Source organism: Paroedura picta, chromosome 12 (assembly GCF_049243985.1).
Source record: "Paroedura picta isolate Pp20150507F chromosome 12, Ppicta_v3.0, whole genome shotgun sequence".
Classification (NCBI taxonomy): domain Eukaryota; kingdom Metazoa; phylum Chordata; class Lepidosauria; order Squamata; family Gekkonidae; genus Paroedura; species Paroedura picta.
This window is the reverse complement of record NC_135380.1, coordinates 25,249,271-25,264,588: the sequence shown is the minus strand read 5'-3', so window position 1 is coordinate 25,264,588 and position 15,318 is coordinate 25,249,271.

Sequence of the window (15,318 nt, the reverse complement as noted above, 5' to 3'; positions counted from 1 at the left end):
CAGCTATACAGTTGGCTTGTGACTCGAGGGGGCGGGGTGGGCAGGGGGTGTTCCACGACTCAACTATGCTCTGGAAGCATTACACAGCCTACCTTCTGCATGTCTCATTTTCAGAGTCTCTCTTCTGGCTCCTCTCTCTAATTGACGCTGGTGTTTACATTTTCGGTCAGCATCCTAAATTATTGTCACGTCCACTGCCCTCCATGTGCGTCTAGCCAAACCACAAGTCTTCAGCTCTTTCAGCCTTTCCGCATCAATGGGCCTCTTAATGTTCTTGAGGAGCTGTGTATGAGAAGGGCTCTCAATGCACTTGGTGCCCTGAAACCAGTTTTGCATTTCAGTTTCTCCTTAGCATAACAATCTCTCACACATTGGCAAAGCCTGTTTTTGCAGCCAGCATAAAAGCCTATTTACTCTTGTTTTCGGGGGTGCTTATAATAAGCGTCTGTCTGGTTGCAGCTCTATCACCACCACACTTTAAGCAGAATAAAGTGATTCAAAATATTATCTGGATGAGCATCGAATTTCTCTCTCGTCCCCGTTCAAATGTTTTAGCATAATTCTTTTGCACGAAAACAGCGAAAACCTACATGTGCATTCTCCAGAATAAGACTCATTGAGCTGACTTACTCCCATGTGAATAAGTTGAGAACTGCAGCCTTGATGCTCTTTAACTCCATTTTTGCTCTTGTTGGGTGCACGCCATTGTTTTCCTGGCTGCTACTGCTTTGATACACCCCCCTCCCCACACACACACACACACACACATTTTTCATCAAGCCCTGTTGACCAGGGATCATGCAGTAAAGGGGACAGCTTAGCCGTGTTCTATAGCCAATCAGATGTGGATATGTGATGACATCACTGAAGGCAGACGAGTGGGAAAGCAAGTAGGGTTGCCAACAACCTGGAGAGGAAAAATATCCTGCCCCTTTAACAGAAGAGCCTTAATGGGATTTTATTTACCAGGCAATGTTATTTACCTCCATGCCATGAAAAGTTTCAACTGCCCATTTCCACCCATTAAGTCTCTGTTAAAGGAGGTAAGAAATTCCCCCCCCCTGCATGTTGTTGACACCTCTAGAAAGCAAATGTGGACAATATAAAGAAATAAGTGCTCTTGGTTTGGAGACCAAGATTTATGAAGAAAAGTTGGGGGAGCTCGGTCTGTTTAGCCTGAAGAGGAGATGGTTGAGAGGGGATTTGATAACCATCTAAAAGTATTAAAAGGTTGCCATATTATAGAGGCTGATTCTGTGAAGGTTTAAGGGGGTGGCAGATTACAGTGGATGAGTGATAGGGTTGTGAGTGTCCTGCATGGTGCAAGTGGTTGGACTAGATGACCCAGGAGTTTCCTTCCAACACTATTATTCTATAATTCTATTATTTTTCCCCTGCACACCATATCAGGGAAAAACTTTTGGAGAAAGGAAGTGTTTTCCAGTCCTTCTTGCAAGCGTGCTTTAACTCTGCGGCTGATTTCTGCTCATCCATAAAGAGCTCTCTTTCAAATCCTCACAGCCTGGAACCATTCTATCCCCACGTGGGGATTAAGTGCTTAAGGCCTAGAAAAGAGATGGGGGAAGGGAGGGCTTGTAGTATGAACTCCCAACTTGTGTTTTGATTGCCTCCCCCATTTATTTTGGGGTTGTTTTTTTTCCCATGCTCCTTAATGAGAAATCCCTGATCTTACAGAAGGGAGGAAACTCCCTCCCATTTGCACAGTTAACACAAGACTGTATCTCCAACGGACATTAATCACTGACTGCTCTTACTCAGACAGATGTTCTCTGCAGATAGCAGCAAATTTCTCAGATCATGTGTTACCTAATTAATCCACAAATTAGTAATCGCCATGACAGCGCTGTTGCGAGAGGGAAGGCGCACAGAGCAGGAGGAGGCAGCTCCTAAGACACCAACGGAACTTCAGGCCGTGACTAACAGGCCAGGAAATTCCTTGCCCCGTTCACGGTTCTGGTGAAGTGAGACCCACTCCCAGGGCAGCCAGGGCAAGTGTATTTGGCAAGACCACACTGGCTTCTTTCAAGGCGAGGAGGAGCGGCTCCTGTGGGGACACTGCAAATTTGGTGCCCCAACTTCAACTCAGAACTCCCTCATACCATGGAATAGACAGAAAGCAAAACTTTCCCATTAACTTTAATGGCGCCGAATCACTTTGGATTCGTCCAAACTGATCCAGCCGAATCCAAGCCAGGGAAGGGCGTTTGGGGCAGAATCCAAAAGGGTTTGAGTTTTTTTGCTCCTGTATAGTTTCAACAGAAAACTATCCTGGGCTATTTTAAACAATTTCACAATGAATACAAATAAACATTTCTTATCTCTTCTTTTTATATATGTATATGTATATAAGCACAACCAGAACGGCCTCCAGATTTAACCGTTTTCAATTGAGTTTTCCTCAGTGGTTGTTTTTCAAGTTTTCCTTTTAAATTATATATATGTGGCCTTTGGCTCCTAGGTTTGGGGACATATATATAATTTAAAAGGAAAACTTGAAAAACAACCACTGAGGAAAACTCAATTGAAAACGGTTAAATCTGGAGGCCGTTCTGGTTGTGCTTATATACATATACATATATAAAAAAGAAGAGATAAGAAATGTTTATTTGTATTCATTGTGAAATTGTATAAAAGAGCCCGGGATAGGTTCTGTTTTCTGTTGCAATAATTTTGAACCGTCCCCTTTTTTTCATGGTGTACTCTTAATCCTGTATAGTTTCAAGCAGTGGTTCTCAGCTTTGGGGTCCCGATCCCAAGTGGGGTCGCCTGGCTCCTTTCGTGGGTCCACCAGGTTGGTAGCTGTGGCAGCAGTGGTGGGCGGTGGCAGGCAGGCAGGGGCAGTAGGTGGTGGCAGTGGCCGCCGGCAGCTAGCAGCAGCGGAGCCAGGGCACTGGCTACCTCCATGCCGCCTCCAGATTGTTGTGGTCCAGCATGTGCATGTGCGCCCCCGTACGTGCATGTGCCACCCCCGCCGCCACCGCAGTTGGGGTTGCGGCGTTACAGCATGCATGAACAAACAGTTTGCTTTAAAGCTCAGGCAAGAGTATCGGGCTGAACCCCTGAAAGCGCTTTCCTAGAAGTGACCCCTAATGGGGTTTTCAAAGCAAGAGAGGAGCAGAGGTGACTTGCCGTTGCCTTCGATTTGCTAGAAGTGGCCTCTGTCAACTAAAATGAATGGGCCTTTCTTTGTAGTTTATGATTGCTCTGTCAGCTGCCAAATGGAAACCTTCTAAAACAGAAAAGACCAAATCTAGAGGGTGGTTCTTGCAGCACTCACTTATTCCCCCCCCCATTAACATAACAGGAAGGAATGCTCTACTGCAGTGGTCCCCAACGTTTTTATCACTGGGGACCGGTCAACACTTGACAATTTTACTGAGGCCCGGGGGGGGGGGCTGAGCCCCTGCTCCGCTTGCTTTCCCGATGGTGCCCCTGACTTCCCGCTGCCTGCTGGAGGGCACTGCTATCAGCAGCTGCACAGTGCCACACCAAGGGGGAGCCCCAGCCATGGTGGCCACTGGAGAGCTCCAAAGGTGAGCCAGCGGCAGAGTGGCTGGGCAGCCCCCAAGGCAGCAGCCAGGGAGGAGGACAAGGAGGAGCTGCGGCCTGGTACCGACTGATCTACGAACCGGTCCCGGTCCCCGGACCGGGGGTTCGGGACCACTGCTGTACTGTATGTGAGGCCATAGGCAGACATACACATCAACTGCAAAGAAATTTGTCAGTGGGGATTATCCAACAGCAGAGTGATGGAACCTGTCTCCAGGCTCCAACAGCCCCAACCAGATTGAAATTGATTAAGGGCAGGTGTCATTTGGGGATGCCTTGGCTGGAATGCTCTGCCTCTACCCACTCAGCCACCATTTGCCTCAAGGAGGCCTTGGAAGAAACTTGGCTTTAATTAGCTAATGTTTAAACCCGGGCAACAGAGCAGTAGAATAAGGTAGAGTTGGAGCACAGAAAAAATTATAAGTGTTGAGTGCCATCTTCTGGTTCCTAGGGGTACTGATTGTTTAAAGTATATTTACATGGATTTGCAGCTCCCAAGGGCTCTAGGTAGATAATAATACAATGGGCAAATAATGAGAGAAAAGCCATCCAAACAAAATGATCCTTGCATGAAATAGCAACAGTAATAGCAGCAGAACCAATTAAAAACATTAATTCCACAGGGTCAATTCCACAAGAAATGTCTTGTGGCGCCTTAAAGACTAACAGAGTCATTCCCTCCATAAGCTTTTGCACATCAGAGCAAACCTCCTCAGCCACATTTCCTTTGCATCTGCAAAAGTGGGTTCTGGTCTACAAAAGCTTATGCTGGAATGAAATTTCATTGGCCTTTAAGGGGCCAAGACAGCCTGTTATCAATGGCAGCCAACAGCGTAAATATTAAAAACCTCGTTTGCAAGGGTAACCCAATAGTACAATTTCAGGTTTATTTTCCACATCAGCCATTTGCATCCTTTGTTACTGGGCAAAGAGAAGAAATGTTTTTATAAGTGTAAAAGATTTTAAAGGAACACAACAATATTTTAAAAGTCAATTTACAATTTAAAGCAAAGGAAGTGGAAACAAAAACTAATCTAAACACGGAGCATAACTGTGATTGAAAACCTGGGGCAAAAAAGGGGGAGCCCCTAACAGGGTTGAACACCACAAACCCCAGTGCCTCCACATCACACAAATGGCAACAGGAAAGACATTTGGGGAAATGAACAAAGAATAGAGGCTGGCCCAATTTGATGGCGGAGTAGGAATTTAAAGAAGAAGAAGAGCTGGTTCTTATATGCCGCTTTTCTCTACCCGAAGGAGGCTCAAAGCAGCTTACAGTCGCCTTCCCTTTCCTCTCCCCACAACAGACACCCTGTGAGGGAGGTGAGGCTGAGAGAGCCCTGATATTACTGCTTGGTCTGAACAGCTCTATCAGTGCTGTGGCCAGCCCAAGGTTACCCAGCTGGCTGCACGTGGAGGAGAAGTAGCTCGCTAGATTGGAAGTCCACGCTCCTAACCACTACACCAAGCTGGCTCTCGAAACAGAAGTCTTCCTGGTCAAGTCCAGAATCCCAGACAACTTCCAAATAGGACTTGGTGTCGTCAGAAAATTACAACTAATCTCTGGAGTACAGAGATCAGTTTTTTCTGGAGAAAATGGTTGTTCCAAAAGGCAAACTCTATCGCATTCCCTTGGGAAAATCGCTCTCCAAATTCTCCCCTCTAAGCATCATCCCCAGACTTCTAGGAATGTGTCCCAGAACTGGCACCCCTTCGTCCAGTGCTATACCCATGGCACCACACAAGGCACTCACTCTTCCTAGTTTATGATTTGACCTCTCCCTGATTTCAGTGGTTAACGTCGCTGTAGCATTTTCCAGCACAACCTGCTAGCCAGGAAGGTGAATTTCAGCCAGGTGTGAGAGATCTGGGCTGAGTTTCTGTTTCCCTCCCAGACACAGATATTGAAGCCTGGGCGTGTCCAGAGGGGCGAGACTTTTGGGAGAAGCCAAAGGGCTCCCAGCCTATGGCCCTGAGAGAGCCAGACCAATGAATTTAGGAACAGCCCAGAAATTAGAGTTGGATTCCACATCTCTTTTGTCTCTGCTTGTCAGACAGACAGACAGACAGACAGACAGACAGACAGATAGATAGATAGATAGATAGAAACTGCTTTGAGTCCCCAGTGGGGAAAAACGGTGGGTCACAACTAAATATATGAACAGGCTCATTTACTCTTAAACCCACTGTGAAACTGAACCGAACCCATTACAGCAGGGGTAGTCAAGCTGTGGTTTATGGACTACAATTCCCATGAGCCCCTGCCAGCAATTGTAGTCCATGAACATCTGGAGAACCACAGGTTGACTAACTCTGCATTAGAGAACAAAAGGCACCATTCAAGGGACAGGGCAGAAAGAGAGGGCATACTTCTGTATTATCAGTAGACTCTTCTGCACAGTACCTGGGGAGCCCGAAGTGTATTTTGCTCCACAAAACTGATCCCTTCAAAGTACAAAGAGCACATACTGGCAACAAGGGCTTTTCAATTATAATGCATCTGAGCTCAAGAATACTATTATTATGTCCTGTAAATATATAATTTGTTTGGTATCTCATGAAAATTTAATAAACAGAGCTGTGCTACTAAAGCGTGGATTATCTTACACCTTTAAAATGTCTCGCTTTTCTTTTCTTCATGACAGAAAACACGGACGCTTTTTAAATCACACCTTGATTACAATCTGGTAGGACCAGAAAGTGCCAGGCCATGTTCTCTGAGGTCTGGATTTCCAGTTTCCAATCAGCTATCTCTGGGCCTTATCAAACACAGCCTTGTACTCTGTAAGGCAACCAGTCTGAACCAAGAAGCCCAGCAAAGGAGATATCTGCTAGGTGAACAAAACCACAGAGATCAACATGACATCCCCTGGTTTGTTGGTGTAGTGCTGTTTTTAAAGATCAGATGGATTTCTTGGCCCCTGTCTAAAAGAAGGATGGCCAGATGCTTAAATCTAGCAATAACAAGCAAGTGAGCATCTGGTCTGATGGCTTTCATTTCAGTTCTCTGACATTCTAAACCATTTTAAGCTCATTTTAAACATCACCATATATGGAGGGAACATGTGTGATGTGTTTTTCTGCCTCTCGCTTTCCCATCATGCCCCCCAAGTCAACTTTTGCATCAGTCCCCTAGAGAGAATGGCTGAGCTGCAGAGAATGAAGCAAAATGTTCCCTATCACAGTGGTCCCCAACCTTTCTGAGGCTGAGGACCGGCAGTGCATCGGGCTGTGCCCGCGGGCCATGCCCGCGCATTGGGCCGCGCCCACGGGCCATGCCCACATGGGCCGCGCATGCGTAAATGCGCAGCCCGGCCCTGATTCCCTCTCCCCGCCCTCCCGCAGTAAGAAGCTTCCCGGGCCGCAAGCTTGCGGCCTGGGAAGTTTTTTACTGTGGGGGGGGGGCGGGGAGAGGGAGCTGCGGCCCGGCGCCATGGCCTTTGCGGCCCGCAGGTTGGGGACCACTGCCCTATCAGAACCAATGAAGAACTGTCTGGAAAGGTGGAAGGTAAAGTCTTCAAAAGGCCACCCTACTATTCAGTTCAGCCCACGAGTGGTTATTCTTTAGGACTACCTACATATTTTTTTTAAAAGCAGTATGAGTCTACCCACTTGCTTAGGCCGGCTAGAGGCCTTGTTTTATGTCCTTCAGAGGTTCAACAAGAGTGCTTGAACGGGAGGACTTTCTTGGCGGCCACACCAACACTTCAGAATACTCCAACTGGGGGAGCATATTTGGCCTTTGTCCTTCAAAAACTCTTTCCCTGGATGTTGGGGCTGTCTAATATTATTTTATTTTTGACATCGGATGGAGGTTAGGGGAAAATAAACGCTCTGCTCATTAGGGAGATGTAAAATGTTAATTCTCCTTTTTGCAACTTAATCTCAAGTCTACCTCTGATCCACCACTGACAACGAAAGCTCTGTGCTCTCCATCCCCAGTTCCTCAGCAATCTCTTAAACCAGTGGTTCTCAACCTTCCTCATGTTGTGGTGACCCCCAACCATAAAATTAGGCAAGTGTTCTTTCACAGAAATGAAACTGAAACTGACCAATGGCATGAAGATCCACTGTTCATGATTGTATATAAATTGTTTTTTTCTGGGGTTTCTCAGTTCAGTTCTGCCTCTTGTCCCACCATGCCGATCTCGTTCTGTTCCGCTGCTCCAGACAGACAAACGCTCTATCTCGATCTACCCTGCAAGGCTGTTGTGTGGATGGCGCCCCCCCCCCCCCCCCAGCCAAGCTGCTTGCCTTGCTACAACCCCTGTGAAAGGGTCATTTGACCCCCAAAGTGGTCCTGACCCCCAGATTGAGATCCACTACCTTAAAGCCCCAGGAAACAGAAACTGTATTGGGCTCCCTCCCCCCATCTCCCATCACTTATCAAAACATACACCCAGTGGAAATAAAAAGATAACAGAGACTCTTATAATTGGAATATTATTTGATTAAGCCATTAGACAGATTCTTTTTTTTTCTCTTGTTGTTGCTTGCATGCAAACAGCTGTTATAGGCCTTTTGGGGCCCTGCTTCTCATTAGCATTCATCTGAAACAAGCCCATTATGCTCTGCTTGCAACCTCAGCAAGCCAAGGGAGCTTTGCTCTCACGCAAGCAAATAATGTAATGCTCAGAATCAATAAAAGATTGATTTTGAAAAGGCTAATCAGCTTCACTTCCTATGTACTGCCTTAGGTATTGAGGTTCAGTCTATGTCCTTGAACAAGACTTCTGTCTTGCCTTGTCCAGCTAGAGCCTTGCTAGCAGCCCATGAGACCCCTGGATCGCGTCCAGGTTTGCTTGTGCCTGAACCTGACCCAAGGTCAAAATTTGCCCTGGACTCAGTCTTTCTCTGTTGCACTGAAACCCCTGGGATGGTACCTTGCTAGCCTCTCCTGCCAGCCTCTCCAAAGGGTAACAGACCCCCAGATCAGTCAGTGTCACAAGGCCATGGGCATCAGAATAAAACCCAGACTGGGCAACTGCAGAATCCTGGATAAGCATTGCTAACATGGAAGACTGGAACTTTGTCTCCGTTAAAGTTTTAATCATGGTGGATGGTCTGATGGATTGTTTTACTGGTTGCCATCATAAGCTCTCCTATTTAAAAAAAATAGGTTGAATATTAGGTTCCTAAATAGATAAAGTTAACTGCTGTGCTGAGAGCAAGCATAGAGACCAGCCTGTTTTGAATCCCAGCAGTGAAGTTTCATTAGGTTGGATGGACATCCACAGTGCTCAGTTGACATGAATCCAGATGGTGAAGTTTTGCTTCTGCAGTTCCCTGCTAAAGTAATATGGTCGAGTCACAAGACAGGTAGCCAGAGTACTACCAGATTGCAGACAATGAAGAAAAGGGGAGGCACTGTTTTTTGCAAAACATCTTTACCATTGTTTAGACTCAGAATTTCATTTTAGAAATCTGAAGTGAACATTCGAAGTGAACATTCAAACATTAAAAAAATATTCTGCAGTTCAAAGGGTTTCAAGCTGTCTGCTTCACCTTTGCCCCTGTCCTCACAAGGATCCAGGTGTCTACTTAGTTCTGCCAGTCAGAGAAGTGGGCAGCATCCAAAATAATCAGTACCTCATGTGCTTATTAGCTGTGAATCATGCCATGAGGTGTGCCATGAGCATTCCCAGAGTTCAGAGGTCAAAATAGGAGTATTCCTGTGTGCTTAAAAAGAAATGTGGTTTTCGTGGGCATGTGTTGGAATTGCAGTCAGCAATTCTATGCTGCCCTAGCTCGCCACACTCAGTGGCAGCTGTGCAGGAGGTGCCTGGGCTGCAGAGCCTAGCCGGAGTCCACACCAGAGCAAAGTCAAAATCCAGTCCGAGTCGTTAGGAATCAAAGCAAGCAGAGTTAAGGGCGAGGCAAAGAGTAGTCGAGGGAAAGCCAAGGTCAGAGTCCAGATAAGCTTATATTCAACAAAGCCAGTCCAATTACCAGGTGTGTAGTCACAAAGCCGTTTGCCAGGAGTCAGGGAAGCCGATGGGAGTCAGAAGTTTACAGACCAAGGAATCCAAGCCGGACAGGAGGGTTTCTGCATTGATTGTATCCATGCCGAAGAGCTGCTGCTGTCTCACCTAAAAGCAGCCCAGATAATTGGCTGCACCTGCGGGAGGACTCACTCATCCTTCCCAGGAGCTATCCCAGCTTGGCTCCATCTACTTTGACAGTGTACCTGCAGTCTCTGGCTCCTTAGGCATTCAGCAAACACCAGCTGTCAGGACTGGAATGCATCTGGAATGCATCTGAGGCTGTGGCTGCACCAAAGATGCCTCTTGGGAAGAGCCTGGCTGACTTGTGCTGCTTTCTTCTGCTGCACATTCAGAGGCCCTTCTCTCTTCTGCCAGTGCTGGCTCAGCTGCAGGCCCTGGTTGCTGTGGCAACTCCTGGGAGACAGGAGGTGGCAGTGGGGGCATGACAGATTCATTTGGTGAAGAGAGCCCTTATGAGATGTTGTTAAGCTGTTTAGGCACTGACCTGTACCTGTGTACTCACTAGTGGCATCAAAGGTCATTGGTGAGGTTGCAGGGCATTTTGGGCCACATGCTCTGGGGATTCCTTTGTTTTAGGTGGGCTCTTTTTTATCAATTTTTTAATTGTTATTTGTTCTTATAAAAAGCATTTACAGAAAAATAAAAAAACAAAAAAGCGACCAGCTGATAAGTATCATCAATACACGTATATCATACTTAATGTAGTCTGATATTATCTCAAGAGATATATAGTCAGTTCCCATTACACATTGGTCCCAGTTTGGTGTAGTGGTTAGGAGTGCTGACTTCTAATCTGGCATGCTAGGTTCGATTCTGCACTCCTCCACATGCAGCCAGCTGGGTGACCTTGGGCTTGCCACGGCACTGATAAAACTGTTCCGACCGAGCAGTGATATCAGGGCTCTCTCAGCCTCACCCACCCCACAGGGTGCCTGTTGTGGGGAGAGGAATGGGAAGGCGACTGTAAGCCGCTTTGAGCCTCCTTCAGGTAGGGAAAAGCGGCATATAAGAACCAACTCTTCTTCTTCTTCTTCTTCTAATCTAACAGTTACTGCTGTCTTTCTTAAGAAAGTCCAAATAATCACTCCACTGCTTATCATATTCTTCCGGAGATCTCTTCTTAACCATGTTAGTGAGTCTTGCCATTTTTGCTAAGTCCGCTAATTTATCAAGCCATGTAGAAATAGTTGGAGTCTCAGTCGCCTTCCAGTGCTTCGCCCTGTTTTAGGTGGGCTCTTGTCCACTTCCTGCTTTTTCAGGAAGAGAAACTATGTGTGTTTTGTTCAAGCAAGCAACCACCATTAGGCTCTCAGCTCTCTCCATATGCTGATGTGTAAGCATGTCATCTGCTTGCAGCCCAGCCATAGAGGCCTGCAACATGTTGTTTTTGTTAGCACTCTTTAAGCTTTTGTACTCTGCTTCAGTAAGGAGACTGAAGCAGATAAATTTGATATATATTTGTAAATAATCTTTCCAGTAAAGATTACTCTCATTTAAACCTCAACATGCTTTCAGTCTGGATCTGTGCCTCATCTAGACCATTTACGCACTGAAGGTTTCATGTCAGGCTGCAAGCTGGAGATTTAGTCATGGCAGGTTTCCCCACCTCTTCCTGCACGCACATGCGGGAGCATTTGGCCTGGTGCACCTCATCCACCCCCGATCTGTGCTCCTGACAAGGGGGTAGGGCAGTGAAGTTCCCAGTGCATAAACGGTCTTACAGAGGAAAGTAATAACTGCATACTTTCAAATGCTCTGTTACTTTGCAGCTCTATTTCTCTGGAGTGACATAGGACCAACCCAGGTCAAAAATTCCCCAAAGCCTGGAGCTCACTTTGTCAGATACTGTGGAGTACCTTTCATGTATAAACGTTCTATTGTACTTGACACACTCTTATTCTCCTAAAAATATAAGAAGGGCCCTGTTAGATCTGATCAGTGGTCTATCTTTTTAAAGCTCCCCCCCCCGAAGAAAAAGTAGCAACTGTGATTGGCCAGGGGCAGGTAGAAAAAATTAGGGACTGTGACTGCAATTCTAAGAACAGTTTCCTGGGAGTAAATCCCATTGGATAACACAGAACTTACTGCTGAGTATACCTTCTTAAGCTTGATAAACAATGCATTCCTCACAGTTTCACTATAAAACTTTACATTTGTACAGCTCTCTCTGCCATCTCAGTATGTTACAGTTAAATGGGTGTTCTCGCCATATTTGTTCTATTATTTTATTGTTCTCCTGTTATGACTGTATAACTATTGTTCAATTTATCATGTTATTTGTACTGTTTTTTTCTCCAGTTCCATGTAAACTGCCCTGAGCCTCAGGGGAGGGCAGTATATTAAACAAACAAACAAACAAATAAATCTCTGCTGACCAGTGCTGTCCTAGCACTGTCTCTTCCCAGCTTTCTGTCTGGCTAGACCAGAGATTTCCAACCAAGGTTCCCTGGAAACCCGGGGTTCTTGAGAGTTCCCCAGGCATTCCGCAACCTTTCCTGGAAGTCTGGGTGGCCTTTAATGTCACTAAGCATCACTGGAGCTCACTTTCCCTGTTGCTCTATAGGCCCCACACAGAGCAGATCTCAAGTATCTACTTTTGTCCTATTGACCATTCCTAAAGCTGGCCACATCAGGTGGGAGTCTTTAGGCAATGTCACTTCTAGTGACATGTCACTTCTGGGGGTGTGGCGGGCAGGGGTGACTAGCTAGCATGACTTCTAGGGTTCTTGGAAGCCTGAAAATATTTCAGGGGTTCCTCCAGGGTACTTACCCTCAAAAGGAGATTTGGGCCAAAGATCTTGGCTTATGAGAACACAAATTCATGGCCATAAAAATGAAAGTCTACAAATCCATGCACCAGGTCATTTTGCGAGTACAAGGAATAGCAACCTTTCCAAGAAACTATCCTGTATATTTGATAGAAGTACTTAACGGAATACATTCAAGAACCTGCAATGCAATCACAGCCACTGGTCCTTGTGTGTGGCCATGTGAAGGACTTGATACCTTTCCGGTTTGGATTGAGTCTTTTGCCTTTAGCAGTGCATGCCTTGGCATATCTCCCCCTCTAATTGCCTCTTATTAACCCTCTCCATTTTACTCATGATGGGTTTTAACTGACTCCAGCCTTCCTGGATGACCTGGCTGCAATGCACCACTATGGGGCGCTCTTCCTCTGCAAGAGTGTCTGCCAGAGTGGAGGTAGAAAACCTCCATCCAGATGCTTCAGCAGTGTTACAAGCAAGCTGCCCTCCAGCTGCAGAGCACAAAATCCACCTGCACTCTGAAGGTGCTGTTACAAACAGGATCAAAGCAGGGATCTTAAAAAATGATGCATTAAAAGGGTGGCTTGTATTTTAACTTATTGTAGAATGACAGCTGCCTAATTCCTCCCCACTGAATAATTTAGTGTATTTGATAGTTCTTGGTTCTCTAATTGTAACTAGTTGTATTCATCATTATAAATGGCAAATGGCAGATGAGGGGGTGTTGAGGGTCTGGGGAGTTATAAGATTTTGTGTATTGTATTTTTAATTGTTGTTAGCTGCTGCAAGACAGCAAGCCCAGGAGTTGCAGAATATGAGTACAATTAAGAATGAATGCATGCGCGGCCCCTTTCCGCCCGGAAAGAGCGCTGCTTAGCCGGGCGCGTGGCCCACTTTTATCCCTATAAGATCTCTGTGAGATACGTTAGGCTGAGAATGTATGATGGGCCCAATATTACCCAGCCAGCTTCCATGGCTGGGTAAGGATTCGAACCCAGGTTCTCAGATCCTAGTCTGACTCTTTAACCACTGCACCATTCTGGCTGCCATCTATTTATTAGTCAGAAACTGCAGCCTGTTGAACACCACAGTGAAAAATCAGCTTTGGGCAACAAATGGACTATCACAGGGTATATGAGGGTATCTTTCACGGCAATCCCTGAGCATATGCGACTCCAGTGGTTCAGCTATGAAGCAGTCAAATGCCCATCATTGACTCTGTCACTTGGCACTGCAGCCATATTAAAATCCCACCCAACCAGATACCAGATGGGAATGAAGATGCCCTGTCCCAAATCTATGAATCCAATCTCGGCCAAGTACATGCAAGGGAGGAATGTGGGATTATGGCACCTCAGGCTGCCCTCGCCCACTTAGCCTAAACCACTGGCTTGGCAATAGTCAGGAAAATCACAGCCTGTGATGGGAGAGACCATTGGGAAGCAGAAGCAACCACTTTGTGGGAGGCCCCGGGGTATGATGGGAGTTTGCAGACAGCTCCACCTTTGGGTCTGACATGGCGAACCCCAGAGGGAAGAAGGAAGGATGAGATGGAACAAGCAGGGAAAAGGAGCAAGCCAAGAAGAAGGATCCAGGTATCAAACAAGGGGAGGAGTCAGAAACATGGGACAGACTAAGGGGAGGAGCCAAAGAGGGAGCAAGGGTTAAAAGCCTGCTTTCCTCTTGTTGTGGGGTGGGAAGGAGTTGGAACCTATGGAAGAGAACTGTAGAGAACTAGAATTTAGGACATTGGCCTTCCATAAGGGGCCTTGCCAGGCTCTGAGCTGCACACTACCAGGATTCACAGGCCTCTACTTTCAGCACTCGTTCAAGGCTCAAATGATCACCATGTGGGTCTCCACTGAGGAATCTAGATACCAATTATACAATAAGCAACTTGCTAGAAGTGCTGTTGTGGCATCTCAGACTGACACGTCATCGCTGTTCTGTCTTTTGCTTCTGAATCACTGATGGGATGAATTTACCCTGTAAATTTGGACCCGTGAGGGCTGGACAGAGTGGAAGAATGCCTTTCACTTTTGTGTCCGGTTTCATCTCCCTGAGACATCCGAAGTCATCCTCTGGGCCGGTTCTTTCCTGCAGAGGACCTGCATCAACATTTACAAGAAGCCCTATTATAACTGGCCTTGCATTTGGAGCATGGGGGAAGCTGAGCTGGATTGTGTCTGGGTTTTTTTTCCCACCCTTCTCATTGTATGGGGCCAAAATAGTTGACCACCTAGTTGTGGGACAGGGATGCCCCGTGCATCCAGGTCACCCTCTTCTCCTACTGATAAAAACGATGACAAAGCTAACAATCCTCAAGAATAAATCCCATTGGTAAACCGAAGAACCAGGTTGCTTTAGAAGCCTGGTCTATCCCTTTGGACGCTAAGCAAATAAGCCCAGGGCCAACCAGTAATTACTCTGCCTGGGAAACAACTATGGAACAAACACTGAAGTTGATCTGGTAATAAGTTTCAGTTATGCCATTCCTCAGGGCAAGCCACTTGAGACCTGTTCCTCAGGGTTGATGCATCCAGCGCCTTGTCCACTTCATTGATCTTTGCTGCTAGATACTAAAGCATGAACCCGCCTGTCTGGCTTGCATGGCAATGTGCCCTTTTTTTCTAATTAAAAATAAGCCACAACTTGTCTTGCACTTTAACATTTAATTAACTAATCAACAACACCAGCTCAAGATTGCAGACATAATCTAGGTTCGTCACAGAAGGTAATCTACTGGCAGGGAAAATCCTTGCAATTTCGCCTCCTTGGAGCTCTTGGTAAGTGTTAGGAGGACCAGGGGTAAGTGGTTCAGCCTGATCCAGTCTGATTTTAATAGATTACAGTCCAGGATGCAGAATGCTGCTGTCGAGGACTCTGCTGTTATCAGCAAACATTCTCAGCTGTTGGCTAACTGGCCTTTTGTTCCGATTGGTCCAAGGCAAACATCATGTAGTCTAAGATTCTTA